This window comes from Aquarana catesbeiana, linkage group LG03 (assembly GCF_042186555.1).
Source record: "Aquarana catesbeiana isolate 2022-GZ linkage group LG03, ASM4218655v1, whole genome shotgun sequence".
Classification (NCBI taxonomy): domain Eukaryota; kingdom Metazoa; phylum Chordata; class Amphibia; order Anura; family Ranidae; genus Aquarana; species Aquarana catesbeiana.
The window spans coordinates 37,145,985-37,159,965 of NC_133326.1; the positions used below are offsets into that span (position 1 = coordinate 37,145,985).

At 44.1% G+C, this 13,981-nt stretch overlaps 1 long non-coding RNA gene across 1 annotated transcript in view; it reads right to left on the reverse strand.

The window, feature by feature from the left end:
* Nucleotides 1-2,398: 2,398 nt before the first annotated feature.
* Nucleotides 2,399-13,981, reverse strand: part of LOC141134425 (uncharacterized) — a 55,223-nt gene continuing 43,640 nt past the window's right edge. The window contains exons 2-3 of the long non-coding RNA XR_012243142.1: nucleotides 4,229-4,287; nucleotides 2,399-2,517 (exon numbers count right to left, since the gene is read on the reverse strand). This is a non-coding gene — a long non-coding RNA (uncharacterized lncRNA). The remainder of the gene's footprint in view (nucleotides 2,518-4,228; nucleotides 4,288-13,981) is intronic.

Sequence of the window (13,981 nt, forward strand, 5' to 3'; positions counted from 1 at the left end):
GTGAGCCCAACCCCCTTCAGTTAGAACACGCTGGGGGAACACAGTTAGCCCCTTGATCACCCCCTAGTGTTTAACCCCTTCCCTGCCAGTGACATTTACACAGTAATCAGTAAATTTTTATAGCACTGATCGCTGTATAAATGCCAATGGTCCCAAAATAGTGTCAAAAGTGTCCGATCTGTCTGCAGACACAATAAAATCGCAGATCGCTGCCATTACTAATAAAAAATTACTAATAAAAATGCCATAAATCTATCCCCTATTTTGTAGGCGTGATAACTTTTGCGCAAACCAATCAATATACGCTTATTGCGATTTTTTTTTTACCACAAATATGTTGAAGAATACATGTGGGCCTAAACTGTGGAAAAAATTTGTTTCTTTATATATTTTTTGGGGGATATTTATTATAGCAAAAAGTAAAATATATTGTTTTTTTTTCAAAATTGTCGCTCTTTTTTGTTTATAGCGCAAAAAATAAAAACTGCAGAGGTGATCAAATACCACCAAAAGAAGCTCTATTTGTGGGATAAAAAGGATGTAAATTTTGTTTAGGTACAATGTCGCACGACTGCACAATTGTCATATAAAGTGACGCAGTGTGGTATTGCAAAAAAGGGCTTGGTCAGGAAGGGGGTAAATCCTTCCAGGGCTGAAGTGGTTAAAGTTATAGTTTTTATCTTTCCAGTAAGAGCTTGTTGTTTACAGCTAACATTCGATTAAATCCTTTTATGGTCACTGCTACCCAGATATTCTTTTATATAAACATCAGTAATAAGCTCAGCATGATTTGAGATTGCCAGGTCCAGCAGAGCACAATTTCTAGTTGGGGCCTCTATGAACTGTACCATAAAATTGTGATAGATTTATACATGTTTGCCCTTTAATTGTTCCTGCAGTGCCATTATTGCAGTCAATTTCTAGGTAGTTAAAATCCCCCATTTATTATCACCATCCCAGCCCTTGCAGCCCTTTCTATCTGTGCAAGGTAGTATTCACCTCCTCATTAACACTAGGAGTTCTATAAAAAAACTCCAATGATAACCTTTGTAGTATGCACAACCATGTGCAGTTCCACCCATAATGATTCAGCCTCATCACACTCTCCGTCATCTAGCTCCTCTTTCACACTCTGAAATACTTCTCACATAGAGCCAGACACCACCGCCTTGCCTTTTTACCCTGTCTCTCCGAAAGCGAGTATAGCCAGGAATATTAATAGCCCAGTCATGTGAAGAATGAAGCCAAAATTCTGCAATACCAATTGCAAAGCCCTTTCATTTGGGAATTAAATAGACTAAGCTCTTCAGAACACTGAACAATATGTTCCCTTCACACACACAGATAACTCTAACATCCGAGTGAAGGCCTCAGCCCATAGTCTCTAGGACCTCTCCAGTCTGTACTCTCAAATGTCCTTAGAAAGTCGATTGCCTCCTTGTGATACCAGACTAGATCTTCAGACAACAGTCCCTCAGTCAGCTTTCTGTAGCTTCTGAGGCTCTTAGGTCACCCATCTGATGCCTCAACATCCCGCAGGCACATGGCAGGCTGGCCTAAGGGGGCAAGCAGCCCCCCTCAGGCTGTGATTTCCTTTTAAGGAAAGACCTGGATGCTTTGTGTCTCAGAGTATTTATACAGTATATAAACGTATACAGTATTTTTATCTACCATCTGAGCAACCTTTCCCCAGGGATTGGCCAGGGCTGTAAGAGTATTTAGTTGCTGAGTAGACTCCCCCTACCCACTAATTTCCACATCCTTCTGGATTAATCAGGGGAAAGCAATCAATCCTCCAACTAATTGGAGGACAGATGAACAGATGAAAGCAATTAACACAGCTACACTGGTAACAGTGAGGCAAAACAAAATGTGCCTAATCTCAGCACCTATCTACGAGGGTGCTACACCGGCACAGCACAAACTACATCCAGACAGTGAAGGAAAACTTACATTTGATGTACTGGGGTCAGACAGATTAAAGGAAAAACAATGGTCTGGATGAGATGAAAGGCCAAAACTACTACTAAAATTACCTTGTCTATGACCAAATACAGTTTATTACAGGACAAGACTGTTAAAACAGACACACACCTCATAGAGTTAATGGCAACAAGGACTGAAACCGTGAGAGTGGGAAAGGAGAATATCCCTAATGGCTTCAAAACTCAGTCAGAAGTGTTGACAGAACCAAACTTAATTCCCACAAAGTCACAGGAGGTTGTAAAGGAAGGATCAAATGAAAGGCATCCTGTACAAAATTTTGACCATTGAATGGAAGGCTAGCAATCTTTGGACAAAGATCACAAGTGTCAAAATTTAGCCCTTGCTGGTACTCCTAATGCTGATATAGACCTGATTGCGGAAACATTAGGATTCTTCCTAGAGAGTAGTTTCTGGGGTGAAAACTTTGATTTTTGATTTTTGATGGTAGGTCTTATGGGAGGTTGGTGTATAGAACTCTTCCAAATTGTACTCCTGCCATATTGCATTGGATTTTACAGAAAAGTGTAACAGCTGCAGAAAAGGAAAGGTCATATTTAAAAACACTAAATTAAAACATGACTTGTGTACAAATTGTATATGCTATATTATTATTATTATTATTATTATTATTAATAATAAAATTATTTATTTATTTTTTGCCACGAAAGTGGACCTACCCTTTAACTGCTTGCTGACCGCCGCATGTACATATACAATGGCACGGTCAGGCAAATGGGTGTACAGGTACCTCCCTTTAAATTTGCCGATATGCCATCGTGTGCGCGCTGCCGGCGGCACGCGCGCATGCCCGCCGCGAGCTCCGTGAGTGTGATCGCGGTGCCGCAGACTCAATGTCTGCGGGGATACCTGTGCTCGTCTCATGGAGAGGAAGAACGGGGAAATGCTAATGTAAACAAGCATTTCCCCATTTTGCCTAGTGACAGGACACTGATCACAACTCCCTGTAATCGGGAGCGGTGATCTGTGTCATGTCACACATAGCCCCTCCCCCCCACGGTTAGAATCACTCCTTAGGACACACTTAACCCCTACAGCGCCACCTAGTGGTTAACCCTTCACTGCCAGTCACATTTACACAGTAATCAATGCATTTTTAATCGCACTGATCGCTGTATAAATGTGAATGGTCCCAAAATAGCGCCAAAAATGTCCGATGTGTCCAACATAATGTCGCAGTCATGACAAAAATCGCTGATCGCCGCCATTACTACGGGAAAAAAAATATTAATAAAAATGCCATAAGACTATCCCCTATTTTGTAGACGCTATAACTTTTGAGCAAACCAATCAATAAACGCTTATTGCGATTTTTTTTTACCAAAAATATGTAGAAGAATACATATCGGCCTAAACTGAGGAAAAAAAAATTTTAAATATTTTTTGGGGGGATATTTATTATAGCAAAAAGTAAAAAATAATGTGTTTTTTTTCAAAATTGTCGCATTTTTTGTTTCTAGTGCAAAAAATAAAAACTGCAGGGGTGATCAAATACCACCAAAAGAAAGCTCTATTTGTGAGGAAAAAAAGACATCAATTTTGTTTTGGAGCCATGTGGTACGACTGCAAAATTGTCAGTTAAAGTGACGCAGTGCCGAATCGCAAAAAGTGCTCTGGTCTTTGGCCAGCCAAATGGTCCGGGGCTTAAGTGGAAAAGTGGAACTTCCGCTTATTCAACTCCATCCCCCTCCCCGCCCCGATGTCACATTTGGCACCTTTCAGGGGGCAGGGGGAACGGATACCTGTTCATAACAGGTCCCCTTCTCTACTTCCGGAGATGGCGCCGCAGGGCCATCTCTCAGAAACTCAGCCCCCCTCCTCCTTCCTCCGCCACTGGGCCAATTAGAAAGTGCAGTGCGCTTCGCAGATGCGCAGTAGGGAACTGGCTGTGAAGCCAAAAGGCTTCACTGCCGGGTTTCCTTACCAGGAATGGCGACGGCTGCACCCGGCATTGCGGGCTCCCTGGACAGGTAAGTGTCCATATATTAAAAGTCAGCAGCTGCAGTATTTGTAGCTGCTGACTTTTAATCCTTCATGGGGGGGCGGACCTCCGCTTTAAGCCACTGGCTTAGTAATATATATGTTATTTTAACAGAAAATTTTTCATCTTCCATCTTCTATCAGTAAATTAGATACTGTTTTATATATTTATATATGTATCTGTTTATTTATTTTGCAACATTTACAGTTCTACTTTATAATATATAATGCATCCCACGCTTACCTTCAAGAGCTCCCCATGTTGACTTCTACTTCTTGGAAAGCTCTTGTTTGCTCCAGTTTCTGTGAATTACAGCAAACATGAAAACACACTTTTAGAGAAACGTATAATGACAGAATTTGACTCACTATCCTCCTCAATGCTGTTATCACCTCACTTGCTTCTTTCCTTTTTTATTTTTATTAAAAAAAGGTGTAATTGACTGATTACAGAAGAGAAGTTGATTTATGTAATTCATGTTGATTTGAGAGGATGTAAATATCTATGTATTTAGGTAAATGATTTACATTTACACCAAGTTTTAAAAATAACTCTATCACTGAAATTACATTTTTAGCATATAATTATTTATGATTTATTCTAGTTAAAAAACTGGAAAATCTGCCAGTAATTTAGTATAACATTCTTATAACTTAAAACAAATTGTTAAAGCAGTATTATTCCCAAAAGCATACATTTATTATATTGCAGCTTAACGATTCTTAGAAGTGATGGCTGCATTTGTTTCCTTTTTTAAGCTTTCATTCTTCTGCTTTCATCTGGTTATCCAGCCAACCTGTTGCTTTTCAAAAGCACAAGTTCTCCAGCAGAATGCATCAGTTTACATGGATGAGACAAACCATTTACCACCAAAAAAAAAGTCTGCTGTAACTGCTTATAAGAGTACGGACAATGTGGCTTTGAAATCGTGCAACTTCACTTGAAATTGCACAATTTCGCTCCCCCCGTGCACACCCCGTGGACTCTTCCCCCTCTTTTCTTCTCCTTTCTCCTTGTTCTCTTTTCTTCTACCAGGTTTTCCTTTTTTCTTTCTTTTTTCTTTCTTCTCTTCTGTCCATTATGCTTTATGCATTATCCCTTTTGCTGCCAGGCCCTGTGCTCCATTTTGTACACTCAGGTGGCTAGACCATTTTTGCAATTTTTCCTTTGCTTTTTTATTTTTTACTTATAGCTTTCAGAGTTTATAAAAGACCTCCCCAAACCATATATTTTTTGAAAGCACATGATCAGTATCATAAAAAGAAGGTGCTACTGATTTTTTAGACCCTGCGGTACTTGTGCAAATGTTTATCAAACCAATATATTTGCACTATTATATGCAACCATTATTAGCAGATACAAACACAGTAAATTTTACAAAATTCCTACTAAATTTAAAAGCTTAACCTGTATTGTGTTGATAAATAACAAATATTTGTAATTTTTAAATTGCACCTTTTTGCAAAATGGTGAAAATTGAACAAACGCAAAAGTGTAAATATCCAAATTTCTCTAAAAATCTGAAGGTTTTCATTTTTTCCCATACAGTTTTCAGAATTTGTGAAAGACTCCCAAAACCAAATATTTTCTGAAAGCATATGACCTCTAGAATAAAAAGAAGGTACTATATTTTAGAAAAAAAGAAGGTACATATTTTTAGACCCTGCGGTATTTGAGCAAATGTTTATCAAACCAATATATTCGCAAAAAATACACTAAAACCATTAATAGCAGATAAAAACACAGCTAATTTTACAAAATTCCTGCTAAATCCCTACTAAATATAAAAGCTTAACTTGTATGGAGTTAATAAATAACAAAAAATGTTCATTTTTACATTGCGCCTTTTTGAAAAACGGTGAAAATCGAAAGTACCCAAAAATTTCTCAAAAACATCTGGAGGTTTTCACTTACAGCATTCAGAATTTGTGAAAGACTCCTGTGTTTGTGAAAGACTCCTGTGAAAGACTCCCCAAACCATATATTTTCTGAAAGCATAGGACCAGTAGAATAAAAAAAGGTGCTATTGATTTTTTAGGCCCCACAATATTTGCGCAAATGTTTACCAAAGCAATATTTTTGCTAAAAATACACTAATACACTAACATTAATAGTGGATTCATACATGGCAAAATGTACAAAATGTACAAAATTCCTGCTAAATTTCTAGTAAATATTAAAGTTAAAACTGTATTCATAAATAGAGTTCATAAATAACAAATATTTGTACATTTTAAATTGCACCTTTTTGTGAAATGGTGAAAAGTGAAGGTACGCAAAACTGTAAACAACAACAATTTACTCAAAAATTCCGGAGGTTATCATTGTTCACTTACAGATTTCAGAATTTGAAAAGATCCCTCAAATTAGACATTTACTAAAAGCACATGACTTGTAGAATAAAAAAAAGTGCTACAGATTTTTTGGGCCCTGCAATAATTGCGCAAAATGTTGATCATATCGCTATTTTCACTAAAAATACACTAAAATCATTAATATTGCACATAAACACAACATAACTTACACAATTCCTGCTAAATTTAGTACTAAAGCATCGTTTACATGTGGCATACTAAAGTGTACACCTATGGAGGGCTATGTTTACCCACACAGGGATGCACAGGGTTTCCGTACAGGCAGTACTTTTTATGAGAATTGGGATGCAACGGCTACACAGGCATAGCTGATTTTCCCAATCTGACATCCATGTGGGTGTGGGTACATGACCCTGAACGCAGACAGTGTAAGCTCAGGGACATGCATACAGACCTACATGGACATAAAATTGGGAGCAATGGCTCTGTTCGTGCAGGTGCTACATCCCAAATAACATCAATGGGACTTCCTGCACAGAGATGCATGGAACACCTGTGCATCCCTGTAAAGTTACGCTGTGTATGCCCCGTGTGAACAAGGCCTTAGGCCCCTTTCACACAAGCAGACTGATCGGGTCTGCCTGTCCATTTTTTCAGGCAGGCACATTCGGACCACCCATTGTTCTCTATGGAGAGGCTGATGTAAATGGACATGTGTCCGTTTACACCCGCTTGCTCCCGATCCAGTCCAGTCCGCTAAAAACAGACGGATGTGGATTCCATTCCCCATCCATCTAGCTGATCGGATGGTATCCGATGGAAAGTGACAGAGAACGGCGGGCATCAGCGGAGCGGACATGGACCTGTCATCCGCCTGCTCAGCGGAGATCAGCAGACGGATCCCCCCGCTGAGCAGGTAGATCTGATTGACAGAGTCTGCTCCATGTGAAAGAGGTCTTAGCAGGAGCAGCCGGTCCATTAGGGGCGCAGGGGCGCCGCTCCCCTGCAGGGCGCAGGACTCATACATTTGTATGAGGTTTTTTTCAAGCCACATGATTAGATCCTGAGGCTCTAATTGTCTTGAAAAAGCAGAGGAGGGGTGAGTGGCGGGAGAGACCATCATCATGGAGTGGTGAGTGTGGGAGGAGACCATCGCTGTGGATGGGTGAGTGTGGGGGGAGACCGTTGCCATGGAGGGATGAGTGCGGGAGGGGGGCCCCCACCGTGGAGAGGCAGGGTGTGGGCAGACCTGGGTCTTACTAGGGTTTTTTTTTTTTTACAGTTATATTTTTTTTGGGGGGGGGGGGATCTTTGGTGAGATATCAGAGGTCTAAACAGACCCCCATATCCCCTTTTTTTTTAGACAGAGAAAGGAACTGAAGATAGTCCTTTTCTCTGTAGCACTTTACTTGAATGAGTGCATGGAATCTGTATAGCGATTCCATGCATTCATAAACTGACAGTCTGATACATAGTAACACTCGTGGTTACTATTATCAGATATCAGTGGGCATATAGGAGCGATCATAGTGATCACTGCATGCGCCCAGGGTGCTACACTGAGGGGGGGTGGTAAACACATTTTTACCAAGCCCCCCAATCCCAAACATCATCCGCACCCGCACCGCCCCCCCACCCTCTCCCCCGCCATGATCCTCAGCCTGTCAGATAGCTGGAGCAGAAGCTGTAGGCTGCAGGAGGGAAGGGGAAATGCCGCCGGAGCAGGGATGGATCGGGGGTGCGGGGGCTGGTATGGGGGGTGATCAGAGTGATTGGGGGGACACATCTGGGCGGCCCTCAAGCCCCATGCAGCATCTGAAGCCGGTGGGAGTGGCAGAGGAGGGATGCCGGCTTATAACGGTAGCTGCAGGGGATCCAATTTGCGGGGGGTCGGATTGGGTGGGGGGGTACTCAGTGCTGGGGGTGAAGGCGATAGCAAAGGAGATTGAGGGGAGCAGTTTTAGGTGGAAGGGAGTGGCAGAGGTGGAGAGGCTTGGGGACAGGGAAGTGGTGGCATGGAGGGGGGGTGCGGTCACATTTAAGGTTAATAACACTGATCAGCGGGTTGTAATTCACTGATCAGAGTTATAAAATTGTTCAGCAGAGTCTTCTGAGCAATTCTACTATACATTTATGGTCACTGAAGTGACCATGAGCTAATAGGAGAAGGTGAAAAGAGGTCTGTACAGCGTACAGACTCGACCACCTGGGGGCAGCGCTGTAGGTCCGTACGCCGTACACACTTGGCAGCAAAAGGGTTAAATCCATATGTCTATCAGGCCACCAGGTATTGCCCTGTTTGGGATGGTTATACAGTACTTATAATATTATGTTTTCTATATTGTTCTGAATTATTTTTAATTTTTATGTTGCATCCTTCCTAATAGGGAGACTATTTATTACAAAATTTTTGTTTGGTATGCTAGGTTCTATATATGGACATTTTTTTTTGCAGGCATCCTATGATCCCTAGGATATCTCAGAAAGCTATTTTTGGACTTCCCCTTTTTCTCTTTGTTCCATGGGATGCTACGCTTGACACCTGCATAATCTCACTGCCTATGTCTCCTTTTTACTATTATTTATTTTTGTTATGCTTTTATTTATTTTATTTTTTTTTGCCTTATGCTAGCTTATTACACAATGAGGTTGATTTACTAAAGGCAAATTGTGCACTTCGCAAAGTGCAGTTACACTCTGCAAGTGCAGTTGCTCCAGGGCTTAGTAAATGACGTAAACCTTCACTTTGCAAGAAAAATTTAAAAAACTGAATTTTTGCTTGCACATGATTGGATGATGGAAGTCAGCAGAGCTTCTGCTCATTTACTAAGCTCTGGAGCAACTGCACTTGCAGAGTGCACAGTCTATTTGTCTATAGTAAATTAACCCCACTGCAACCATCTAAATGCTGACCTGATATGTTGGATTGCATGTTAATAAACCTTTTTGTAAAAGAAATTGCACAATTTCAATGCTGTATGTCAGTGTGACTTTAGGTGCGACTTGGAAGACATCTGTGCGACTTCATGCACAGATGTCTATGCAAGTTGCACTTGAACTTGCAAAAAGTAGTGCAGGAACTAATTTCAAAGCACATACATTGAAGCGCAGTGGAATGCACAATAATGCACTGTGATATGCATTGTGTCGGAAAAATTTGTGGCATAAATTCTTTCGTCCATGCTAGTGCATTGGCTGCCCATGCAAAATGAATCAATTTCCAGCAAGGGGAATGAAAGCATCACGGTAGTAACATCCCCATATCTATCTCTAAAATTTCCTGACACCACCAGCCAGAGGCAGGAGTGCAGGGGCGGCGCCAGACATTTTTTTTGGGGGGTGCTGTGTGGGTGCTGAAAGTATAAGTGGTGGTGCTAATGCGGCACATGTCGCCCTCTTGTGGGCGTGATCAAAAAGTGGGTGTTTTTTCATGGTCTCTCCCATTGTATAGACAAAATAGGGCCTTCGGGCACACAGAATTGATTGTTGGAGTAAAACAAGCTCAAATGCAACCAGCGATGATAAACCCCAGCATGTACAAGGGCCAGCAATGATAACCCCTAGTACATGTTAGGGGCAACCAGAACACCCAGCACAGCATAACAGTGAGGGACAGTACACAGCATACAGTGCAGAGCAGGACTGACCCCTTAGAGTGCACAGATTAGCAGTGACCCCTTAGAGTGCAAATAGAAGGAGAGTGACCCCATAGAGAGAGTGACCCCTTTAGAGGGCCCAGAGCAGGAGAGTGCCCCCTTTAGAGGGCCCCGAGCAAGAGAGTGCCCCCTTTAGAGGGCCCCGAGCAGAAGAGTGCCCTCTTTAGAGAGCCCAGAGCAGGAGAGTGACCTACAGTAGTATACAGTGATAGAGTGATATACAGTGCCCGCAGCAGGACAGTGACACCCATATACAGTGCCCGCAGGAGAACAGTGACCCCCATATACAGTGCACACAGCAGAACAGTGACCCCCATATACATTGCCCACAGCAGGACAGTGACCCCCATATACATTGCCCACAGCAGGACAGTGACCCCCATATACAGTGCCCACAGCATGACAGCGACCCCATATACAGTGCCCACAGCAGAACAGTGACCCCATATACAGTGCCCACAGCATGACAGTGGCCCCATATACAGTGCCCACAGCAGGACATTGAACCCCATATACAGTGCACACAGCAGGACAGTGACCCCCATATACAGTGCCCACAGCAGGACAGTGACCCCCATATACAGTGCCCACAGCAGGACAGTGACCCCCATATACAGTGCCCACAGCAGAACAGTGACCCCATATACAGTGCCCACAGCATGACAGCAACCCCATATACAGTGCCCACAGCAGGAGAGTTCCCTTTTTAGAGTGCCCAGAGCAGAACAGTGGCCCCTTAGAGTGCCTAGAGCAGGAGAGTGGCCCCTTAGAGTGCTCAGAGCAGAAGAGTTCCCCCTTAGAGAGAGTGCCCTTTAGAGTGCCCAGAGCAGGAGAGTGGCCCCTTACAGTGCCCACAGCCGATGGTGACCCCCATACACAGTGCCCACAGCAGGATGGGTGACCCCATACACAGTGCTCACATCAGGACGGTGACCCCATACACAGTACCCACAGCACAACGGTAACCCCATACACAGTGCCCACAGCAGGACGGTGACCCCATACACAGTACCCACAGCACAACGGTGACCCCATACACAGTGCTCACAGCACAACGGTGACCCCATACACAGTGCTCGCAGCACAACGGTGACCCCATGCACAGTGCAAGAGCAGGAATGTGACCTCATGGAGTCCAATGGTGCACTGTTATGGGGACACCTGATCATCATTTGTGCACTGTACGTAGCAGGCACAGGCACTCCTGATCTGCGTGGCATTCTAATGATTGCAGTACATGTGCCCAAGCCCAATAGGAGGGCTGATATCAGAGGATTTCACTGCTCAGTCCAGATCAGGTATGCCCCTCAGTCAGTGCCTGTGTAATTCAGCATGCTGCTATAGATCAGAAGACTGGAAAGCCCTCCCCCTTCCCTTCCAGGCTTAACAGCTACATTAAAAACAGAACAATGCCTGTAGCAGTGATCAGCCTTGCTCCTCCTAAGCCTTCCTCCTCGGAGCACACCATGTGACACACACACACCCCTCTTATCCTCTGACACTGGCAGGCTCAGTCAGCTCTGCAGACTGCAATGCACTGAGTGCAGCAGCTCTGTTCTGCTCCCTCACTCCTCCATCTCTCTCCTTAAAATACCGGCTTCCTCCAGGTTCCTGGGGCACTGCACAGGGCTGGGCTCTCTTGGCTGCTTCCATCCCATTCATCTTTTGGTGGCAAATGCAGGAGATAGCACGTGTCACCACCCAGCACTGGAATAATCCGCCACTGATGCAGGCTCCTCACCACCCAGCCCCTGCCGAGTCTAACTGATCATTAGCGGCTTATTCGGCTGTATCCCTTCACTTCACAAAAGAGTCCCTAGCCTCCTGCAGACAGGATTAACATCAGGTACCAATTTTTTTTTTTAAATCCTGTGACTGTACTGTAATACCTCTGTGGAAATTTTGGGGGTGCTATGAGGTTGCTTGAATATTTTTTGGGGGAGCTTCAGCACACCCAAGCACCCACCTGGCGCCTCCACTACAGGAGTGCCTTCGATTTCAAGCAGCAAATGTACAACTACGGTCAGGGCCGCTGATAGGGCAGTACAGCCAGCCCTGTTGTACCGGGCCCAGCCACCAGGGGGGGCCCGAGCAGATTTCTAGGTAAAAAAAACAAATTAGCTAAATAACTTTATTAACCTGTACCTACTTGATTGGCAAAGTATATAGTATCTTCCTGGGCCCCATCAGGTTAATAGAGGGGCCAAGGAGGTGAGAGCAGAAGAGGGACTTTTTCTCCATTTTTGGGTGGAAGCATACAATCCCTACTCTGTATCAGTGAGTGTACCTTGTGCTCACTGTATGCTTTCCTCGGTGGATGGATTCCATTGTGATGTGGCTCCCTTCCCTCAGTAATTGCCGTGCTGCAGCCTGAAGGAGACACTGAGAGTAATCCCGACGCTGGTCCACAGGCAAGCAATCCTCCTACACACAGACATATCACACATCACACAGGCTGAGGCTCAGTCCTCACACTCCCCATTGTGTTCTCATAGGTCATTATCATGATCAGAGCACATCTGGTTCTCTATGGCTCTGTCAGTGTAACATGCCGTGTGGTGCTGACTTTCCTGATATATGGCTGTACTGTGTGTTACAGACTATAACACAGCACAGCCATAAGAAAGTCAGCATCACACAGCATGTTACACTTACAGAGCCATAGAGAACCTGCTGTGCTCTGATAATCATAATGATAATGACCATGAGCACATAGTGAGATGCTTCTTTACACACGTGATGAGGGGAAGGGACAGTAAAAACACACAGCCAAGCTGCATTTTTACCACCCCCCAAACCACTCCCCTTTAAGAAATTTTCACCCAAGCTTTGCAATCAGGTGGCTGTCAGTTTTTCCTGTGGAACAGTGGGTACAGTAGCTGCGTATGATGGCACAGTGGCTGCATTTGATGGGCACAGTGGCAGAAATTGATGATTTTTTTCAGAATTTTTCAGTTTGTTTGCGCCCCCCCCATACATTTGAGCACCAGCTGCCACTGATGTGGACCTGATTGAAAGCTCCATGTAGGTCTACAGAAGTCCAGATGAATTGACTTGTGTCCATTCAGGTCAAAAAAAGGAAAAGAACATCCTTTTCTGACAGATCAGAGGTAGCCTGATGTAAATGGACACAAGTCTGTGGTGTATGGGGGGGACACAAACTGAATGGGCACAGATGTCAAAACACTGACATCTCTCTCATTCAGATCCAGTTATGATTGGTGGGGAGCTGTAAAGCTTCCTGGTGGTAAAGCTAAGGTGTGTTCAAACTATGGTCTGAACACACCTGAGCTCATCCCTGCTAATTAGATGTCAAAAAACTTCTAAAATAAGACATCTCTGCTGCTTTATAATGGTGTAAAAAGTTTAGAATAATAATGGTTATTAAAGCGGAGTTCCACCCAAAAGTGGAACTTCTGCTCATCTTATTCCTCCCCCCCTCCGGTGCCACAATTTGTACCTTTTGGGGGGAGGGGGGACAAGGTATCAGCTATCCTTTTCCACTTCCGGGAGTCCCTGCCGCGGAGCTCCCTCCTCCTCCCTCGGCCGCCGGGCCAATAGGAGAAAGGAGCGGGGCCTCGCGCATACGCAGCAGGGTTTCCAGCATGAAGCCAAAAGGCTACACTGCTGGGTTCCCTTACTCTCAATGGCAGCGGCGCACCCGACAGCTGATGGAAACATCAGCTGCGGGTGCCGACATCGCTGGACTCCAGGACAGGTAAGTGTCCATTTATTAAAAACCAGCAGCTGCAGTATGTGTAGCTGCTGGCTTTTAATGTTTATTTTTTTGGGGCGAAACACTGTTTTAAAGGTTCACCTTTTGGAACATGTTACATGTTTCAGCTCCTGCCACCATTCCCCCAGATTTTGTGACAGCTTGGGGTCAGGGGTGGAGCCAGGGGTGGGGTTGTGGGCGGGGCCAAGGGGCCCTGTCAGTTACGCTGTACGGGGCCCCATGATTTCTAACAGCAGCCCTGACTACGGTATGAGGCTGTAGGCACAGGAGTCCCAAGGCATACTGACAT